The 22,628-nt window shown below is 38.4% G+C and overlaps 1 pseudogene; it reads right to left on the reverse strand.

The window, feature by feature from the left end:
• Positions 1-6,101: 6,101 nt before the first annotated feature.
• On the reverse strand, positions 6,102-20,112 carry LOC136866782 (histone-lysine N-methyltransferase SETMAR-like; annotated as a pseudogene).
• Positions 20,113-22,628: the final 2,516 nt, after the last annotated feature.

A 22,628-nucleotide genomic window follows, 5' to 3' on the forward strand; every position in this document is an offset into this window, starting at 1 on the left:
CTGAATATTGGCGGGAAATAGCTGAGGAGTTAGATAACTTTCTTCTTTAGCATGCCAATCCTCTGGTTCATACATTTCCTGATACTGCTGGTACGTAACGCACTGGTTCATCATAGTAAGCCAGCTATTCGATACCTACTCTGACGCGCTGTTTTGAATGAGCAGTGTGCGCACTTAAGTCAGAGGCTCAGTTAGTAGTAGTAGGAGTAGTAGTATGAACTGGTCTGGAATTACAATTTAGCCCTATTCCAAATTATAGTACCACAATTCACTAAATAACTCAAAATTCAACCTTGAAAAGAGCCGTTTCTTAGGAAAAGCTTCTTCCTCTTCACTTTCATTAAATCTAAATTAATTTTATCCCAAATTAGCAGCGAAGATGTGGTTTCTTCTCTGGCTTGGAGGAAAAATTGCCTCCACGTCAGACAGCTTTTTCCCCGCCAGTGTAGTGAATTGAGATTTTCCGACTCATCGGGTACTCCCAGGAAACAGATAAGTAAACGGCATAGATTTTGCCCTGGGACTATCCACTATTTGAAACCCCCCTCGCCCCCCGCTGAAAAAAGGACGAAGATTGTTCACGGATCACGGATGTCTGCATCTTGGCCATTCCAGCTCTGTAGCTTTGGACTGTTAGTTCGGCAGCATAGTACTGTTCGTTAAAAGTGAGAAAATGTGTGGTTTTTTCATTTGATCAAGTATTTCATATGAAGGCATTGCTTTTAATCGCGTCATTCCTACTGACGTCATTGTAATGACCCATGTCCATTTCAGTTGGGAAATCCACTAAGAGAGTCTTTCTGAGAATCTATAAATTGATAAGGTGGATCTCTTTCTTTCTATGACATACGGTAGGCAAGCTGGCCTACCATTGCAATGAAAATTCCCTAACCCAGTCTTCATATGAGAAAAGACGTTGATGGCTTGCCCGTCGTGCTTCTAGAGCAACTTTAAGAGCTATGCAACTTAATACAATCTTGCCCACAACGCTTACACTACCTAACCTAGAATTCTGTGTAAAATTTAGAATTCCGTAGCGAAGCACGGGTACATCAGCTAGTAGTTATATATAATTGTTTCTAAATAGTCTTCAGTGACTTTATTATTTTACAAGACTCACTGTGCTAAGAGTGACTGACAAGTTATTATTTATTTCATTGCTATTAGCAGTTTCTTATGGATAAACTCTTTAATAGCTCTTTTTGTGTGTCAAGTGCGACAGTATTTTTTTTCGTTGGGGCAAGTAACCACAGACAGTGTATTGCAAGTGAACTGTGTTTAATTTCATCATTTTCAGTGGTAAATGACCATGAACTGTGTTCCATCAATGCTATCTGCATTTTCAACTTTAACATGATGAAGTGACGTTCATTAATTTCTATCTTCAAGTGTCAAGCGAAGTTTATTGGCATATTTCAAACGTGTTGTCTGCCCATATAAATTAAAGCCAGTATTTTGCAAATTTTGGTAACAAGTGATTGTGAACGTGTCGGGGGATTGTACGACTGTGAATACTCTTATAAAGCTAAACCACAAGTGATTACCCCACATAAAGATCACTGTAGACCCCTGAGAACTTCAAGACCTTCAGGTATGAGGTACGGGTTTGATTCCATGGTGGCGAGCGGACTTGGGAGAACGAGTCCAGTTCCATGGTGATGAGAGAATCTTGGAGTACGAGTCCAATTCCATTGTAACAAGAGGACCTTGGAGTACGATTTGCCTGGAAAACCATTCGGGAAGACGATTCAGGAGATGGTGGTTCACTGCAGCAAGGTGATATGAATTTCAACTTGCCAATGTTCTGAATAAACAGACTATTCAAATTAAATCTTCACTTATTGTAGATAGAACCTACTCTCCTGTACCAAGCCTGAGCTATTTTTGCCTAGGAAGTCCCTTGAGAACTTCAATTCATGCTCTTTTCAATTAACAAGTTAGTATGGGCCATGGGCCATCTTTTACTGGTACAATATGTTCTTGGAAAATGAACTGGATACTTGATACTTTCCTATCTCCTGTCATTCTATCAATACGGCCCATACATTCTTTTTTAAGGGATATTCTTTAACAATTCCTATGAAGCGTCCATTATTGTAATGTGCACTCATTTTAACATGATATTCCAGTTGTTTCAAGAGACATTCATTTTATGGATCCTCATGAAGGTTCATAATTATGTTTTAATATGCATTTTATGTATAAGAGAATGATTATTCTTTTCCATTGTTTGACAGCACCATACCCAATGCAACGATACATATGGTCTTTTACATGGTCAAATAAACAAATCAGTCCTTGAAAGCTATCAAGTATGCAACCTTACCACATCCAGGCAACTGGCTGTTAAAAAAATTTCTTATGTGGGATTTGAACCTTCTACTTCGAGCACTGTCCACTATCACATATCTCCCCACCCGTTTGCCATGTGAGCTACTGCAACACTTGACCTACGGCGCTCACTTCCCAGCCTATACAGTACCGTGCTTCCGGTCTGTGCGTCCACCTCCTGTTTTAAAGTACGCGTTCTGCGTATCTGTACTAGTTTTATGGGTTCATTCGGGGTACCCATAATGAATTAATAATGGCGCTCATGATTCCTGCTGTCTTCTAGCCCGTAAACACACATCTCGTTATAATACCCCAGTTTAGGGAGAGGGAACAATGTCTTTAAGAATTGTAGTAAATGTGAAGGGATGCATAAACTGGATCGCAAGGGGCTGGTGGACCACCTGGTATAAGAAAATATAAAGGTTCAATAATACTGCCCTGAGGAGTTCCTCTCTATTAATTACAGTAAAAGATAAAGCATCTCCTACCCTAATTTTATGAATTCTGTTTTCTAGAAATATAGCTACCCTTTCAGTCTCTGTTTTGTCTAGTCCAGTTTCACTCGTTTTTGCCACTTGTCTTCCTTGATCTAACCTATCAAATGCCTTAGATAGGTCAATCACGATACAGTCCATTTGACATCCTGAATCTAAAATATCTGCTAATCTTGCTAGAATCCTACAAGTTGATCTTCAGTGGAATAACATTTTGCAAACCCAAACTGCCTTCTATCAAACCAGTTATTAATTTTGCAAACATGTCTAATATGATCGTAAAAAATGCTTTCCCAAAGCTTACATGCACTGCATGTCAAACTGACTGACCTGTAATTTTCAGCTTTATGTTTATCAACCTTTCCTTTACATACAGGGGCCACTATAGCAACTCTACATTCATTTGGTATAGCTCCTCCATGAAAACAGTAATCAAACAAGTACTGATACTTCAGATATGATACTATATCCCAACCCATTATCGCTAGTATATCCCCAGAAATATTATCAATTCCAGCTGCTTTTCTAGTTTTCAACTTTTATATCTTATTGTAAATGGCTTTGTTATTGTACGTAAATTTCAATACTTCATTAGTGTTAGTCACCTCCTCTATCTGGACATTATCCTATTAACTAAACATGTTTACATACTGCTGTCTGAATACTTCTGTAGATCCTCACATTACACACTCTTCTTGTTCATTAATGATTTCTGGAATGTCCTTCTTGAAACATATTTCTGCCTTAAAGTACCTATACATATCCTTCCATTTTTCACTAAAATTTGTATGACTGCCAATTATGCTCGCCATCATGTTATCCTTAGCTGACTTTTTCACTAGTCCTAGCCTCTTCAATTTCTCCTTACTTTTACAACCGTTTCTAACTCTATTTTCTTCCAACCTACACCTCCTTCTAAGTCTCTTTACTTCTCTGTTATAGTATATCTGGTCCTTACCATTCCTTACCATCTTTAAAGGTACATACCTATTTTCACTTTCCTCAACAATTCCCATCCCATAGTCTGTTTATATTTTTATTTACAATTTTCCACCAATCATAATTCATTTTTAAATACCCCCTCACGCATGTCTTATCAGCTGTACAGTACTGCCTAATAGTCCTACTTTTACAGCCTTCCTTCCTATCACATTTATTTTTAACTACAACAAAAACAGCTTCATGACACTTGAGTCATCTATTACTTCAATTCTTCTATAGAGTTCATCTGGTTTTACCAGTATCATGTCCAGAATATTTTTCTCTTAAGTTGGTTCCATCACTTTCTGATTCAGCTGTCCTTTCCAGATTAACTTATCTGCCACTTGTTGGTGACGCTTCCTGTTGTTCACATTACCTTCCCAATTGACATTTGGTAAATTGAGATCACCTGCTACAATCATGTTCCTTTCTATATTGTTTCCCATATAGCTGATAAATAATCTTATCAAATAATTCCAAATCAGTATATGCGCCACCCTTTCCAGGTCTGTACATTCCAAAAACATCTATTTGCCTATTATCTTTAGAGATGAACTTTACACCTAGAATTTCATGTTTGTCACCTTTAACTTTTTTGTAGCTTACAAATTCTTCTTTCACCTATTCTATCTTTATGATAAACACTCCAGTTCCATAAGAAAACTTCTGCATCCATGGTATCACTTCTCGACAATGATTGAACTCCTGTTACAGTATCTGGTAAGTATATATCTATTAAATTACGTAATTCTATTCCTTTCATTACTGCACAGCATGGTAATATTATAAACATAAAAACAATAAAATAATTATAAACAAGCCAAGGAAAGATAAACAAATAAACAAAACAAGGATGACTAATGGTAATATAAGTAGACGGACATGAAGATGTATGGAAGGTGCTGGATGGCCCTGCTAGGAACATAATTTGTTGGTGCTTTTATTCTTGAATAAGGCTATCATGGACCTTAAAATACTCTTTAAGCCAATTTAGAAAATAGTCTTCACTTTCAAACATTGAGGTTAGAACACACTCAGCTTAATTATATTAACAAATATTTACAATGTGCTTGTTGACACTTGCAAAATGATTTGAAGATATTCACCTGAAATCGTTGCCTTCCTCACAAATGTAGTAACCCTTGAGGTCTAGGACTATAAAACAATAAATATTATTACATCAAATTACTACTCTGAAAATCAAGGAAAGGCGACCAAATTGACAGCTGTGCTCACAGGCATGTGAGGATTGGTAGACTTGCCCTCTAGGGTTGGGCACTGTGTCCCTATTTCGGCACACTGTGCCGGTGCATAGTTATGTTCCACTGTTCTGGAACACGGAGCGTCAGTTTTTCTGAAACATTCTCAAGTGAGACCGAGACAGTGACTCGCTGTCCCATCAGAAGCGCCACTATGTACTGCCTTCACCTACTAGCTGACTGTCGATACCAGCAGTGTACTGCCATGTGCTGGAATGTTCCTTGTTACGTCATATCCTCTTTATTCTGTGAGTTCCGTTGCACCGGCAACTGGCCTTCGGTACATGTGGATAACTTAATGCATTCTGTTTTGTAAGAGTGTATTCATTGAAGCCTAGCAATATATACCGTATAAAGATGGTAAACTTTGAATAATGTCACACCGGAGTTCGGTTTACGACTTTCTACTAGAATAAAACCAGACAGAGTGACATGCAATTTATGTTCTTCTATTTTTTCTGCAAAGGGATCTTCAACAGGCACAACAACAAAACATTTGAAACTTAAACATCCTACAATTTTTATTTTCGTGTTCTGCTTGCATAGGCCTAGTTTTATTTTTAATCTCCTGTTCCGCTTGTATATAGTGTTTAATTTTTATCTTCGTGTTTTGTTTGTATCGGTTATTTTTTATTTTCGTGTTCCGCTTGTATATTGTGTGCGTAAATAAAGTACTGACGAATGTTTCTTCAACTGTGCGAGTATATTTTGAATTGGTGAAAATAACATTGTGACATTTGTAAACACATCTACTGCCAGTGTAATTGTGACAGGTATATTTAAGAATGAATGAAAACATTCTTGTCCTAAAAACAACATTTAGACATGATTTTCTGGGTGCCTATTTCAGAGTTCCGACTGCTTTTTCACATGCCATGAAGTTTTATCCTGGCCCTAATTACTCACAATACAGGGTTATTTTAAATTATTGTCGGGGTTACAAAAATCCATAACTCACGGTGCAATTGACATACGAATATGAATCTTGTTTTATTGTGTACTGTAACTATAAAGTTATTTTGACATACATAGTACATTACAAATGCTCGATATGTGCACCTTGTGTCACTCTACACATATCTACTCGATAGTCCATCTCTTCCCACACACGAGTCAACATGGCAGCGGTGATGCTTTTGAAGGTGGCTTGGATGCGCTGCTTCACTTCCTGAATATCCACTGGTAGAAGAGGAACAAATACCTGATCTTTAACATATCCCCACAGGAAGAAATCGCATGGTGTAAGATCTGGTGAACATGGTGGAAAGGGTAAGAGCATCAGATCACCTTCCGTTCCGCGTCCCATCTGTCATTGTGGAAGTTCTTGGTTTAAAAATGCTCTAACCTCCCCATGAAAATGAGGTGGTGCACCATCCTGTTGTAGCACGTAATCATCCCTGTTGTCACTCAAATGGGGTAACAGCCATTCTGTGAGCATGTCCAGGTAAGTCAGCCCTGTTACTGTCTGTTCATTGAAGAAGAACGGGCCATAGACCTTCGTATTTGAAACGGCACAGAACACATTTACCTTAGGAGAGTCTCGCACATGTTCCACATAACAATGGGGGTTCGTTGCACCCCAAATGTGAACGTTTTGTTTGTTTACCTTTCCACTTACATGAAAAGTAGCTTCGTCACTGAAAACTACTCTGTCAAGAAAACCATCATCTTCTTCAATCCGTTCCTGCAGTGCCATGCAAAAGTTGAAACATAGGGCTTTGTCATTAGCTGGTAGAGCTTGACGCAATTGTAAGCGATATGGCTTTACCTTTAGGTGCCTTTCTAACACACGCCATACTGTGGTTTCAGGAACTTGCAGTTCCCTGCTACATCTCGTAGTTGATTTCTTAGGACTACGGAGATAAACACCCCTAATCCGATTCACATCTGCTTCTGACACAGCAGGACGCTCACTGCTTTTCCCTTTGCACAAACAACCTGTATCCACAAATTGTGCATACCATCTGCAAATAGAGTTGTCAGAAGGAGGCTCCTTCCCGTATTTTGTCTGAAAATGGCGCTGGACTCTGGTAATGGATTTGTGTTGATAAAATTCAAGAGTACAAAAAGCTTTCTCCTTATCGCTAACCGCCATTTTGTTAAACAATGCTATTACTGCCATCTGGTGATAACTTATGTACTACAGTTGATGCAAAACAAAACTTTGAGAGTTTGTCTAACCATTACTGCAACAATAAAAATGGTACGTTTTCCACGTTTTCAAAAAAAAATTCATGAAACCCTGACAATCATTTAGAGTAACCCTGTATAGGCTGATATATTCAACTGATGAAAATATCCTTCGATTAGTTACTTTTAAACACCTGTACTGCCATTGTAACCGTGTTATGTGTGTTTCATATTGACCAAAAAAACTTCACCTAAAAGCAGCCTTTAAATGTTATTATTGGGCATGAATTTCAATGTTCTGACTGTTCCTTCACGTTCCGTGCAGCTTTATGCTGGCCGTAACTACGCACAGCACGTCCGCTACAGCAGCACATTCCTGCTGCCTCACGAAGGTCTCACTACTGCGCAGTTACAGTCCCGTGTGCCGGCACACTGTACCGAAACACTCCACCTCAAGCTCCTAATGTTCCGGTTCCGGTCTGCCCATCCCTACTGCCCTCAGGACCCAAATGATGTTCTGTGCACCAAATAAACACCGCTAGTCAGGAGGCCAAGGAATTGATGGATAGACACTGTGAAATCAGAGGTCAGCAAGAGGAATGGCAAGTGGTAGGACAGAGAGGAAGAGAAACTATACTTTGACAAGAAGAAGTGACAAATACCTGTACACCACACCCAGGAAACTGGAGATGGAAAATATGTTTATAAGTGATACCAAAGGAATTTAAAATTTTAAAAACAAAGGTTAATCAGTAGCAATTTAGGAAACACAAGTAAGCTAATGGACATCAAGGGGATTGTAACGACATTACCCTGTAATAAGTAAACCTGTTTCAGAATTGAAGATCCCTTATTGCAGTGGGCTAGTCCCATTCTTCCAGAGACAGATAAACAGAAAAAATTAAAATGACATGAGTTATTTTACAAGTATTATATTAAGGTTGCCTCTCCCTGAAAAGCACTGAAAAGTGCTGTTTTGATTACATTGTATCATCGAAGATGCGAGACTGCCCTGCCAAATTCCAGCAACTGAATAGGTTAAGTTAAAACTTACATTATCCCATTAACCTAGGTTGAAACTCCCCCTTGGAGCGAGAGTTTTGAACAGACACATCCACCTTCACAGAGGGTCAAAATGTGAATAGACCATTCTAGCTTTGCGTCTTAGAACATAAACCCCCCAGTTTGCACGTATCCTCTTCCAGAAGAAGGGAAGCAAACAACCAATCATGTGCAGGATTTGAATGGAGCAGACATTGCATATTCTTGTCATGAGGGTGGAATGTTCTCACACCCTCTGATAACTGCCAGAACACTCTGACAGTTGCCAGAACCTCTGAACCAAGGTTTCTTGCTGACAAAATTCCCACACTCTCTGATGTTCTTCGAAACATTGGAAACAAGGCTAGTTTCTGGTGCCAGCGAGACATGAGAGAGAAGTAGCTTCTATAGGGTGTTGAAACAGTCTCTTTCTTCATTTGCAGTGTAGTACAAAGACTCAGTTTTCTATATAATAATAAACACCCGTATTATATAAACTGATAAACTAAATAAACTGGTACATTTACAATACTTCTCAGACGCAGCTCCATAAATCAATCTGCAGAGCTGCAGAACCACCAGAACTGTGTAGATTCTCTCTCGTACAAAGCGAATGAGTGAGTTCTTATTTTAAATTTTTTTTTTGCTATTTGCTTTATGTCGCACCAACACAGATAGGTCTTGTGGCAACGATGGGACAGGAAAGGCCTAGGAATGGGAAGGAAGCAGCCGTGACCTTAATTAAGGTTGGTGTGAAAATGGGAAACCATGGAAAGCCATCTTCAGGGCTGCTGACAGTGGGGTTCGAATCCACTGTCTCCCGGATGCGAGCTCACAGCGCGAGTTCTTAGGCCTACAAGTAATCATGAATGTGTTTCTTCATAATAGTAGTGAATTCTTCTGAGTTAGGTAGTTATGAAAATGAAAATAGGAACGTTAGTACCATCAGGTTATCTTCCCCCTCCATTAAGAAAGCTGGCTCCCAATGATGTATCCAGATCTCGGAAGCTCTTGCGACTGGCAATCCCATCCTTCATACTGAATAGTGATATCGAGCCAAAGATCGATACCCATTAAGATACTAGCGATCTGGCAATCTTGTTAGGATTTGTGAATGACAGAACATGTGATTGAAAGCATGAGAGAGCTGTGAGAGAGCACACTTAACTACAGCTTTCTCCGATAGGTGGCTAAGCTTCTGTATGAACTGCATGCCTTGCAGCTCGGCTGGCCTATTCGCGCGTATTGGAAGCTGTGTCGCTGAGACTATAAAGTTATGATACACCAGCGCCACCGTCTGTGAGAGAATCACTGCAGAGAGCAGAGTATGTTGAAATCTCACTGTCAGCTGTTTGCCAGAATGCTCCCTCCACTGTACTCATCAGTGTAAATAGAGAACTTTTAAAATTGTGTGAATATTGATATGGTTAAAAAAATTTACATGTAAACATTCTCAGGTACTACAGTATAGTTGTGATGCTTCTGTTCAGTAGAAAGAAAGCCCAAATAGCTTAAATACAGGAGAAGTGCATGATAAAAGAGGATGGTTGTTATTACCTAACACAAAATCAATTGACTATTCATGTTAAGTCTTCAAACAATGTTTAGGACTGGGGGTTATGTATATTACTCTATCTTATGTGTAAATGGCCAGGACTTAAGCATAATTCTATTCAATGACCGAAAACTTTTTCTCTCATATGAAGTGAATGAGCGAGTTCTTAGGCCTACAAGTAATCATGAATATGTTTCTCCATAACGGTAGTGAATTCTTCCGAGTTAGATACTTATGAAAATGAAAATAGGAATGTTAGTACCATCAGATTATATTTCCCCTCCATTAAGAAAGCCGGCTCCCAAAGATGTACGCAGGTCTCAGAACATCTGTAAATATGTGTGTGTCGATTCTAGATCAACATTTTTTTAATAAGCGGAAGAAAGGCTTTTTTTGAAATGTTTTAACTCTTGTTTTTTGTACTAGTCAGTTATTTATATCATCAAAGTCCCTCGAAATCAGGGTCATATATTTAATCAATCATAAGTTTGTGCGGTTCTTATATTTTATATTTTATTTTATTTTACTGTCACAATCAAGCACTGTAAATCACAATCACTCAGTGATGTATTCACTTCCACTCCCTATGACCTTCTGCCAACTTTTCAGGTAGCAGTTGAATGCCTTGCCCCTAGAATTGTTTTGGTTTTGACTGGAAGAAATTTGTTAGCCATTGGTCAAGAGAAGCCTCATCAGGAAACACTTGCCCCTGAATGTGGTTAGAAAGAGAGCAGAAAAGATGGAAATCTGAGGGGGCAAGGTCAGGGTGATATGGAGGATGAGGAAGAGGTTCCCAGCTGTAACTGAGGTTACATTTTTGAGGCCCTCTCCTTTAACATTTTAGATGTGGCAAATTTGCCATAGAAATCTGTGTTACTGGGAATTTATTTCCAATTTGTCTTCTACTATAAGGGCTGCCTGGACGAGACGGTAAAGGCGTGCTCGGATCATCCAGAAGGATGGGTTTAAATCCCTGTCAGGAAGTCGTAAAATTTAAGAAAACGAGATTTCCACTTCCAGAAGTGCATATGGCCCTGAGATTCTCTCAGCCTACACCAGAAATGAGTACCAGGTAAATTCCTGGGGACAAAGGCTAACCACTCCACCCCATTACGTGCCAAGGTTACGATTGGTGGAAGCCTTTACCTTCCACCCCTCCAAGGGCCTTCATGGCCTGTACGGAGATGACTTTGCTTTTTTCTTTTTTTTTTTTTTTTTGCTTCTACTATTATTTTCTAAGTGACTTGGTGTCACATGTTTGATTATAATATCAATTTCACCTTGTGCGCTAAGCTCCTATTTTTCAAATACTTCATCTTGTATTTCTTCAACTGGGCACATGATGTGCTCATTCGCTTCTGCTTTGTCCTGCTCTCTACCATAGCTGGTCTAACCTGATGGCACTGTCTCTGGCCAATCAGCGCACAGCTTCACCTTGGGCTTGCCAATGCACTCCTGTAAGCTTGCGGCAGCCATGACTCGCTGTTCTACAGTCATGAGGGAAGGATCCGTTCTGAGTCCTCGCAGCGTTCTGGCTTCAGGCTGGATCATGGATCCAGGATAGTTACATTAACTTGAGGGTTTTTTCACCCTCAGAAGATTCTTTTGCATTATAATTTTTCATCGTCCTTTGACTCTTTGTGTTTTGGTGTAATTTAAGTTTTGGTTACTAAGCACATTTTTTGTGAGCATGTGGTGCCACATGCTAATGTCTTACTGCAAGTTGGAGGAGAACCTGTAAGTTTTCTTCATGCTTTTAATTTTAAATTGCCTTCAGAGACTGTGAATGATGATTTTAAGAAATATCCTCTCCTAGGGATCGTTTGTGTGATTGTATCTTCAAAAATTACGTCCATTTTCCTATTTAAATTTAAAATTACTGTAGTGTATTATAGTATCTTATTAGAAATTAGTGTGTTTATTCTATTACTGTGAAATATTTGTGTAGTATAGTATCTGTATTATCTGTTGTATCTGTAGTAACTCTCTTACTAGAATTCTGTTGTAGTAATTAGGTTAGAATTAACTGAAGTTTATAATTAATTCTTGTGTATTATTTTCTGTTTTCAGTAATTAACAGCAGTTTTCATCCTGTTAGGGTGTTGTAGGAAAAAAATCATACAACTAAGTAGTATTGTAGTGTAGTAGTAGCGTTTATTAATTACCTTATTGTCGTGTGATTTTTGTGAGCTATCCTAGAAAATATTTCTTTCCTTTCATTTTTACTTTGCACAGAATAAGTTATCTTATTTTTCCTTTTCTTTTCATTATTCAGTAAAGAATGGCTAAGGAGTGCAAGTGTAGGAACTGTGGGTGTGGCCAGGCATTAAGGAGTATGAGGGAAGAGTTGGAGAGTTTGAGAGAAATAATTAGGATATTCTCAGAGGACACGAAGGAAAGAGGGCCTCCCTCAAGCAATGTACAGGATACAGTAGGTATAAAAGAGGGATGGGGAGGAAAGGGGGAATTGTAGAAGACAGGTGGTTGGCAGGTTAAGGGCTCCATTCAGGATCAGAATTCAGGACAGGTGTCTGTGAAAAATCGGTACGTGTCACTGCAGGTAGAACAACCGAGGGAAGATGAGGTACAGGGAACTTTTGCAGAGAAGTGTGGTAGTAGGAGGAAGGGAAAAGGTGGGAAAGGGAAATGTGGAGTAGAGGATAGGAAAAGACAGGTGGAACAGGGTCATGGGATGGATAAAAGGGAGGAGGAAGTAGCTTCTGCAGCTGTCAGGAAATATGGGACTGACCAGAAGGGGAGGGGATCAAATGGGGTGGGTAGGGTTGAGGCTCTGATCATAGGGGATTCCATTTTCAGACATGTGGGGTGTGTGGAGGAAAGGGAACCAGGTTAGAGTGTTATCCAGGAATTAGGTTAAGGCAGATGTTGAGGAAAGTAGAAGGAGGTGGGAAAGGAGAACGTGGTAGTGTTTCACGTTGGTACTAACAACGGAAGACAAGCAGGTATAAGTACCAACATAGTTGGGGATGTGTGGGATCTGGTAAATGCAGTACGGGTGAAGTTTAAGGAAGCGGAGATTGTTATCAGTGGAATACTGAGTAGGAATGCCTTTGCTGGCGAGATGTAGTGTTTACAGTGCACTATGTCTTCTGGTATGGGCTATATCAAATTTGTTACTTTCATTGACCTGTCTCAGTCTCATCCTTGGCTTTGACAATATGAAAGTGACTGAGGTATGAGTGATGCTAGTAATACCATTCCTTATGCAGCCAGTCCCTGCTATGAATGGTGTGAAAATATCGCTCATAGCGTCGGTTGGTGCATGCATTTCAGTGGGCTTGGCAGACTGATATGTAATAGCAATGGCTGGCTCGGTGAGGAAAGCAACGGGAAACTACCTCACTCCTCATTTCCCTAGTACGCCTCTTCAGTAACGCCTAGGCTATTTATGACAGCTGTTGGCAGAGCTGAAGAGGATCAAACCAGCCTTCGGGCTGAATACCCAACATACATACTGAGTAGGAAGGATGGTGATTGGGGATTTAAATGAGATTATGGAGTGGGTATGTGGGAAACTGGGAGTGAGATTTCTAGATCCTAATGGGTGGGTAGGAGATAGGGATCTGTGCTCAGATGGCCTTCACTTAAATCACAGTGGTACATATAAGTTGGGAAATTTATTTAGAAGGGTTATAGGGAGGTACATTCAGGGAAACGGGGTGGCCTAGGGAGCAGTAATAAGGGAACAGGGAGCTAGAAATCAAGTAGGGATGACATAAAAATGTTAGTGCTGAACTGTAGAAATATTGTAAATAAAAGAATAGAATTAATTTAATATATATATATTTACCAGATATTGTAATAGGAGTTGAATCATGGCTGAGAAATTATATTAAGGATGCAGAAATTATCTCACAGAACTGGAGTGTGTATCGTAGAAATAGGATAGGAATGGTAGGAGGAGGAGTATTCATTCTGGTGAAAGAAGAATTTTTAGGCTATGAAAAGGTTAAGGATGACAAACATGAAATTCTAGGTGTAAGGCTCATCTCTAAAGATAATAGGCAACTTGATGCCTTTGGAGGGTACAGACCGGGAAAAGGTAGCACTGACGCTGATTCAGAGTTACTTGATAAGATAATCAGCTATGTGGGAAACAATAAGGAAAGGAACGTGATTGTAGTGGGTGATCTCAATTTACCAAATGTCGATTGGGAAGGTCATGTGAACAACAGCAATCATGACCAACAAATGGCAAATAAGGGATTGCAGCGGGTGATATCAATTTACCAAATGTCAATTGGGAAGGTAATGTGAACGACAGGAAGCATGACCAACCAGTGGCAAATAAGTTAATATGGGAAGGGCATCTGATTCAGAAAGTGATGGAACCAACTAGTGGGAAGAATATTCTGGATGTGCTGCTGGTAAACCCAGATGAGCTCTATAGAGAAACCAATATAATAGATGGTATTAGTGATCACGAAGCTGTTTTGTGGTAATTAAAAATAAATATGAAAGAAAGGAAGATATTAAAATTATTAGGCAGTACCATATGGCTGATAAAACAGGCGTGAGGTAGTTTAAAAAAAGTCACCATGATCAGTGGAAAACGGTAAATAAAAATGTAAACAGACTCTGGGATGGGTTTAAGGCAATTGTTGAGGAATGTGAAAATAGGTTTGTACCTTTAAAGGTGGTAAGGAATGGTAAAGATCCACTATATTATAACAGAGAAGTAAAGGGACTAAGAAGTAGGTGCAGGTTGGAAACAAATAGAGTTAGAAATGGCTGTGGAAGTAAGGAAATTGAAGTAACTTACTAGGAAATTGAATTTAGCAAAGAAGTCAGCTAAGGATAACATGATGGCAAGCATAATTGGCAGTCATACAAATTTTAGTGAAAAATGGAAGAGTATGTATAGGTAAGGCAGAAACAGATTCCAAGAAGTATATTCCAGGAATCATTAATGAACAAGGGGAGTGTATATGCGAGGATCTTCAAAAGGCAGAAGTATTCAATCAACAGAATGTAAAGATTGTTGGTTACAAAGATAATGTCCAGATAGAGGTGGTGACAAGACAACAATGACATTTACAGTAAGATACAAAATTTGGAAACTAGAAAAGCAGCTGGAATTGATAAGGTTTTGGGGGATATACTAAAGACAATAGGTTGGGATATAGTACTATATGTTAAGTACTTATTCGATTATTGTTTGCATGAAGAAGCTATACCAAATGAATGGAGAGTTGCTATAGTAGCCCCTGTGTATAAAGGAAGGGTGATAGATATAAAGCTGAAAATTACAGGCCAGTCAGTTTGACATGCATTGCATGTAAGCTTTGGGAAAGCATTCTTTCTGTTTATATTAGACATGTTTGCAAAATTAATAACTGGTTTGATGGAAGGCAGTTTGGGTTTAGGAAATGTTATTCCACTGAAGCTCAGCTTGTAGGATTCCAGCAAGATATAGCAGATATGCTAGATTTGGGAGGTCAAATGGACTGTATCGTGATTGACCTATCTAAGGCATTTGATAGGGCAGGTCATGGAAGACTACTGGCAAAGTTGAGTGCTATTGGACTAGAAAAAAGAGTGACTGAATGGGTGGCTATGTTTCTAGAAAATAAAACTCAGAGAATTAGAGTAGCAAAGCTTTGTCTGTCCTTGTAATAATTAGGAGGGGAATTCCTCAAAGCAATATTATTGGACCTTTATGTTTTCTTATATATATCAATGATATGTGCAAAGAAGTGGAATCAGAGGTAAGGCATTTTGCAGATGATGTTATTCTGTACAGAGTAATAAATATGTTACAAGATTGTGAGCAACTGCAAAATGACCTTGACAATGTTGTGAGATGGACAGTAGGCAATGGTATGATGATAAACAGGGATAAAAGTCAGGTTGTGAGTTTCACAAATAGGAAAAGTCCTCTCAGTTTTAATTACTGCATTGATGGGTTAAATGTTCCTTTTGGGGATCTTTGTAACTACCTAGGTGTTAATGTAAGGAAAGATCTTCATTGGGGTAATCACATAAATATGATTGTAAATAAAGGGTACAGATCTCTGCTCATGGTTATGAGGATATTTAGGGGTTGTAGACGGGATGTAAAGGAGATGGCATATAAGTCTCTGGTAAGACCCCAACTAGAGTATGGTTCCAGTGTATGGGATCCTCACCAGGATTACTTGATTTATGAACTGGAAAAAAATCCAAAGAAAAGCAGCTCGATTTGTTCTGGGTGATTTCCGACAAAAGAGTAGCATTACAAAAATGTTGTAAAATTTGGTACTGGGAAGACCTGGGAGAAAAGAGAGGAGCTACTCAACTAAGTGGTATGTATATAAATTTACTTATTTGGAAGAAATATTTCAGTTTTCCTATGGGAATCAACATCTTTATCATAAGTGGTATGTTCCAAGCTGTCAGTCGAGAGATGGCATGGAATGACATCAGTAGACGAATTTGAGTGGTGTCTTTAAAAGTAGCAAAGTTTACAATATGAAGATAAGTTCGGAATTCAAGAGGACAAATTGGGGAAATTTTCGTTTATAGGAAGGGGAGTTAGAGATTGGAATAACTTGCCAAGGGAGATATTCAATAAATTTCCAGTTTGTTTGTAATCATTTTAAAAAATGCTAGGAAAACAACACATAGGGAATCTGCCACCTGGGCTACTGCCCAAAATGCAGATCAGTAGTGAATGACTCTTGACTTGATTGATATCGCTAATCTTCTTATTCTTATCAGTATTCATCATGGAAAATGGGTTTCAAAATGTAATTTTAATTTATATCTCCTAAGATCTTCAATTATATATTTTATTATGTTAAATATGTTTGAGCCATGCATGGTGTTAAGAAAATTTTATTATTATTAATTTTTTTTGGGACAAGATGTTTTACCTTATTATGTGACTTAAGTAAATCATGTTTATGGACAGTTTAACTGCCATTTGAGCTTTCACAAGCATTTCAAAATTTTGGTTTGATCCCTTTCTTAAAATCTACTTTCTGCTTCACCTTAAATTTTATTATATCTTGTTACTTTGTGTTTTTCAATCTACCTAATTGTCTTTTGTTCTTCCCAAGTAAGCTACTATTGTTGTGTCTCTATTCCGGGATTGGACGATTCGTTTTGCTTTTAGCATGTGTACGTCACCATGGAAACGTGGATGGTGATGTGACTGTTGTTGATTGCTGATTGAACTGGTTGTGTGATTAATTTTTTCCTTGTAAAGTTTTGCATCTTGGTGAAATACTTTCAGTTATTTTGCCCCTTTAAGTTATCTTATGATTTTTTTTCTTGCTTCACTCATATTCATTTTCCCTGTCTTCAGAGTAGTTTATGTAAGTTATGTTAATTCTGTCTTGTGAGCTAGAATTTTAATTTCCTTGCAGAAGCTCCCTGGACGAAACTTATCCTGACGAAGTTTAACTAAATAAAGAAAAAAGAAATCTTATCATTGGAAAGAACCTTCTGAAGTAAATGAGAAAAAGCATGAAGTTACTGTTATTGTAATAAATGTAATTTTGTTTTCTTTTCTTTACCTTGTTTGGCTGGCTGTGTTTACAATTAATTTAATTTTATTGCTCTGATAATTTACTTGGATTTCTGAAAAGAGGGCAATATTTCTGTTGGTAATATTGATTTAAATTTTTTCTGAATTAAAATTAATTTTATTTCCTTAAACTTGGTGTTCCTTTTTTTCTTTGGTTAACTCTTAGCAACGTAGTACTGTACCCAAACATCCATTGATCTACTGGTTATTGGTGATAACTTGACCTGCTTAAAGTAAGTTTAATCTCTGTCTTGGTTTTGATGTTGTGTTTTGGGTTGGGTTTTGTGCTTCCTAAACTACTTTAACTTGTACTGGCTCATTGAGGGTACCAGGCTGGAATACCAGCCAAGTTCAGCAATCACACCTTTGGTCAATTGCACTGTATGCGGACAAGCGTTATCATGGAACAATAAGACTGGTTGTTCGTCTTTGTCTTTTGTTGTCAATAGCAATGGCAAGCCGTCTTAGCTGGTGACTCTACACAGCAGAGGTAATCATTATGTTTTTCGGAAGAAGTTCATGGTGAAGAGTGCCATCTTTGTCCTACCAAACACACAACATGATTTTCTGTGGATGGGCACTATCCTTGGCACGGAGAGTTGATTTTCTTGATGGGCTGAGTCACTCTTTCCTCTTCTTAATGTTGACATACAAGCACCATTTCTCGTCACCGGTGACAATATTCGAAAGGAATGCTTCGTGTCTATCACAAGCCAACCGGTGCCGAGCAATCAATGACGAACAGTTGTTTACTCATTGATATTTGTTACTGTCACTTAGCACATGTGGTACCCATATACCCAATTTCTGTACCTTACCCATTGAATGCAAATGGCATACAATACTTGACTGATCACATTCAAAAATTTGCGTCATTTCACACGTTTTTTGATGAGGATTCTCATGAAGCAAAATCTGTAGGTCTTCCAGAACGTGGATCATCAGACAAGTCAAAGTATCCTGCTTGAAAGCGGGAAAACCATTTTGTGCTGTTCTTTCAGCAATTGCTTCATTCCCATACACTTCAAAAATTGTTCTTGCAACTCCTGCTGCACTGGATACTCGGTTAAACTCAAAGAGTAAAATGTGTCGGAAATGCTCACTTTTCTCAACTTGACACTCCATATCCGTTTGTCTGAAATATACACAAATAATACGTTCACAATCAAGAAAACACAGGTTTTCTTGGTTGTGAACACACAAACTCCAAACTCAGTTAAACAATGGAATAACGGTGCAGCAATACTGAATTGTTGCCAACCCAAAAGAATACTGCACAAACTTATGCATGTGTATGTTTACCTGTATTTTTTCTGCACAGTTTTGGCAACTTCAAACAGATAGGACATGAAGTAAAACATTTCTGCAGGGTTGGAGGATGGATGCACACAAGCTCAGTTGGCTCTTCCCGTATGCAATACAAATTTATATGTGTCTGTTACAATTAATGCAATGGACTGGGCATCACAGAGCAGAAGCATCAATATCATTCAGCACAAACAACCACTGATTCTTCTACGATTCAACACTAACATTTTTATGTCATCCCTACTTGACTTACAGATCCCTATATCTTTATCACCGCTTTCTAGTCCACCTCGTTTCCTTCACTGTATATATATATATATATATATATATATATATTTTGCTTCTAATGTTTATTTTATGTATGTCTTTTCATTTATAAGAGAAAGATTATTCTTTATCATTGTTTGTCAGCTGATGGTGGCTTGAAACAAGCTGAAACATGTACTAGGCAATTTTTTTTTGCATCGCACCGACACAGATAGGTCTCTTGGCGACGATGGGATAGGAAAGGACTAGGAATGGGAAAGAAGTGGCCATGGCCTTCATTAATGTACAGCCCCAGCATTTGCCTGCTGTGAAAATGGGAAACTACGGAAAACCATCTTCAGGGCTGTCGACAGTGGGGTTCGAGCCCACTATCTCCTGGATGCACTGACCGATTGTAACTCATCACGAGTAATACAAGTATTTATGAAATTAACCTTAATTAACTAAGTATTTTGTAATTACCCACATTGTCACTGCAGCACTTCTCACACTTTTGGCCTTCGTTGTCAATTTATAGAGACATTTCATAATTTACTTTTACTCCTTCTTCTAAATTTCCACCTCAAATGACACTAATAAAATAAATTAGAGCCAAAGCTACAAGCCCTAATTTTTTTGAATTTCAATACTGCTTTTCATAAAATTTTGTTCATCCATTTTATACATGATGTCATAATAACATAATGGATAGAAACACAACTGGACCTATTTTGACTTCTATATCCTAAATACAAGATTAAAATGAAGTATGATATAAAAGTTCTAAGTTCACAGACAAGTAGACAATTAAATAGTATTACCTGTATGCCCTGTGTTCGTGATCTTCATCTTCTTGGGTGCAATGTCATAGTTATACCAACAGAGTTTGTTGAGATCCAAGGGGTGCATATCATGAAGATTAAGATTGATAGGTGACTGGAATGGACCATCAACCCCAGCTAGCTTGCGCACGTAGTTGATACGTTCTTGCTCTGGCTTATCTGAATCAATTGTAATTCATGAAACTCATGAAACTCTTATGAGGTATTAAGCTCTTATCTGCATTGCAATTAGGTACTGTACAGAAAATTCTACCTTTCACCTCTAAATAAAATTTCTACATTAATTGTGAAATATCTGTATTAATTTTATATAGGAATATTAGCGTGTCTCACCCTGTATTGCCTGAACTATGTATACGCAACCCTTGTCCTGTTTCTCCACAGGGTTGGGCATGAAGCGAGATGAATCTTCGTAGCAAGTTTTTAAGACCGGATACTTTTCCTGAACGTCAACCTCATCAGAGGAGTTAATGAGATGAAATGAATGATGTGATATATGATAATAGGAAGGGAGAAGGTGGAACTCAGTGCCAGCACTTAGCCTACTCCTCTGTTGAATACCACCAAGGGTCTGATGAAAGCTTTGCATCTCCATCCAATGGACGAATCACCATCAGCAGTGTCATGAGCACTGTGGAGAGGTTTGGAATATATTCCAGGCTTTTGGCATGCAATCTAGTGATTAGAAATTGTATGATGGTGATGGTGTTGGTGGTGATTATTGTTTTAAGAGGAAATACAACTGGGCAACCATCCTCTATTAATACTAATCAAAGAGAAACAATGGAAGGCCTACCCTGCTGGCCAACATTCTTATGGTAAAATGTTTTCGATCAACGGGACTTGAACCGGCTAACTACAGTGTCAGACCATATAGACTTGATGCCTTAAATGATCATGGCCACCAGGCAGGCCATTGCCTGAACTATGCAATTTAAAAAATGTCTATCTCTGAATACAGATATATGCATCTTCAAAGAGAATATAATGGATAATTCGAAAAATGAAGGTATTGGCCACAAAGGGTGTGAAAGTGGACTCCCTAGGACTTATGACCCTAAAACAGTCGGGGTCAGAAAAGAACAAGAGTTGACCAACGGAGGTTGGATAGGATAGATAAAAGTGAGGAGCCTGACACAAGTAAGTGGAAACAATGTCGGGACTAAGTTAAGGACCCCATGGTCGCCAACCCACGCTTCCATGTTAAGATTCCCTGGGGCCCCTTTTAGTCACCTCTTATGACAGATAGGGGATACCATGGGTGTTATTCTACCCACAGAGGGATTAGAAATTCTATACCACCACCTCTCCTATCCTGCTGGCCAGTATTCTGATGGTGAAATTTTTTCAACCAATGGGACTTGAACTGGCTAACTACAGTGTCAGACCATATAGACTTGATGCCTTAAATGATCAAGGCCACCAGGCAGGCCATTGCCTGAATTATGCAATTTAAAAAAAAGTCTATCTCTAATTACAGACATATGCATCTTCAAAGAAAATACAATGGATAATTTAATATACTATTAAACTGACTATTTATATAGTGCTTTCTTTCATTTCGGGGGGGAACCGGGGGTATGCATACCCCTTAAATATTTGAAGACTGTTTAAGAAAAAAATGTTGCTACATTTCTATCTAATCCGGCAAATACAACTTCCGACTTGAAAGTTCATTGATCAGCTGGCGTCAACGCACTGTTTACAACAGCTGGAGAAGATTTCAAGTCATCTTCATTTTAAATTGACCTGTGGAATCAGTTTCTCTTGGACAGCAACTCGGCACTAAGTAGCAGAATAATAAAAGTAATATACAATTTTATTAGCAACCACCTATTCAATACAATATACTTTTTACAATTAGGATATAATCATTATACCATATTAATTATGGGACATGTTTCGTTCGACATCACGAGCATCATCAGCCATTAATACTCAAATATTAGGTCAGGGCCCTGAGCCAGAATTGAACCTAAGACAGTCTCCACATATCTAAAGTTTGCCATATTACAATAAAAGAATGATCATTGGTTACAATAAGTTGTAAAATAAAACACAAAGGTATTTTAAGAATATTACAATATGTGTAATAGGTATAAACATTTTTTTTTAAGCTCACAGTGTCATAAAATTACAAAGGAGTGATTCTATGGTTGAGAAACCAGTCATAAAGAGCACCCATGTTTCACAATGGTTATAACATTATAAAATACTTAAGCGTGTAAGCGTGGATTAATTAAACTTATAACAGAGAAATGATAAGCTGAACCATAACACATCCATGTTGTGCTAGTGAAATGACACTTGACGAACAGTAGTAGCTGAAAATAGTTATGCAATCTTGAAGACACGACAAGATAATAAATTCAGCAGTAATTATATCATGTAAACTTGGATATCTTTTATGAAGACAGAATGGGGAGTTCAACGAGGCCTTAGGTGTGATATGGAAAGCAATTTGACGCTTGTTGAAATCTGAAATAAAAGGAGAAATGTGTAAGTGTTGTATCAAACAATAAAACAATTGTGGAGAAAGACAAAACAAGTTTAACCCCTAGACTAGTAGAAAGAGTTAACTATCATATTGGCTGTGTGAGGCGATCTGGCAACTCGCTTTACTACTGTTTCTTGTATTGTAAGGATGTGCATAGAGGGGAGGAGTGAGTCGGGTGGGGAGGGGTGGGCAGAACCTTAAGCATGCCGGTCGCAAGCGGAGGGGATGTAATGTGGAGAGGTGGCAGAGAGATGGTTACTGTAGCAGAGAATTAATCAATCAATCACTACTGATCTGCATTTAGGGCAGTCGTCCAGGTGGCAGATTCCCTATCTGTTGTTTTCCTGGCCTTTTCTTAAATGATTGCAAAGAAGTTGGGAATTTATAGAACATCTCCCTTGGTAAGTTATTCC

The sequence above is a fragment of the Anabrus simplex genome, chromosome 3 (assembly GCF_040414725.1).
Source record: "Anabrus simplex isolate iqAnaSimp1 chromosome 3, ASM4041472v1, whole genome shotgun sequence".
NCBI classification, from domain to species: domain Eukaryota; kingdom Metazoa; phylum Arthropoda; class Insecta; order Orthoptera; family Tettigoniidae; genus Anabrus; species Anabrus simplex.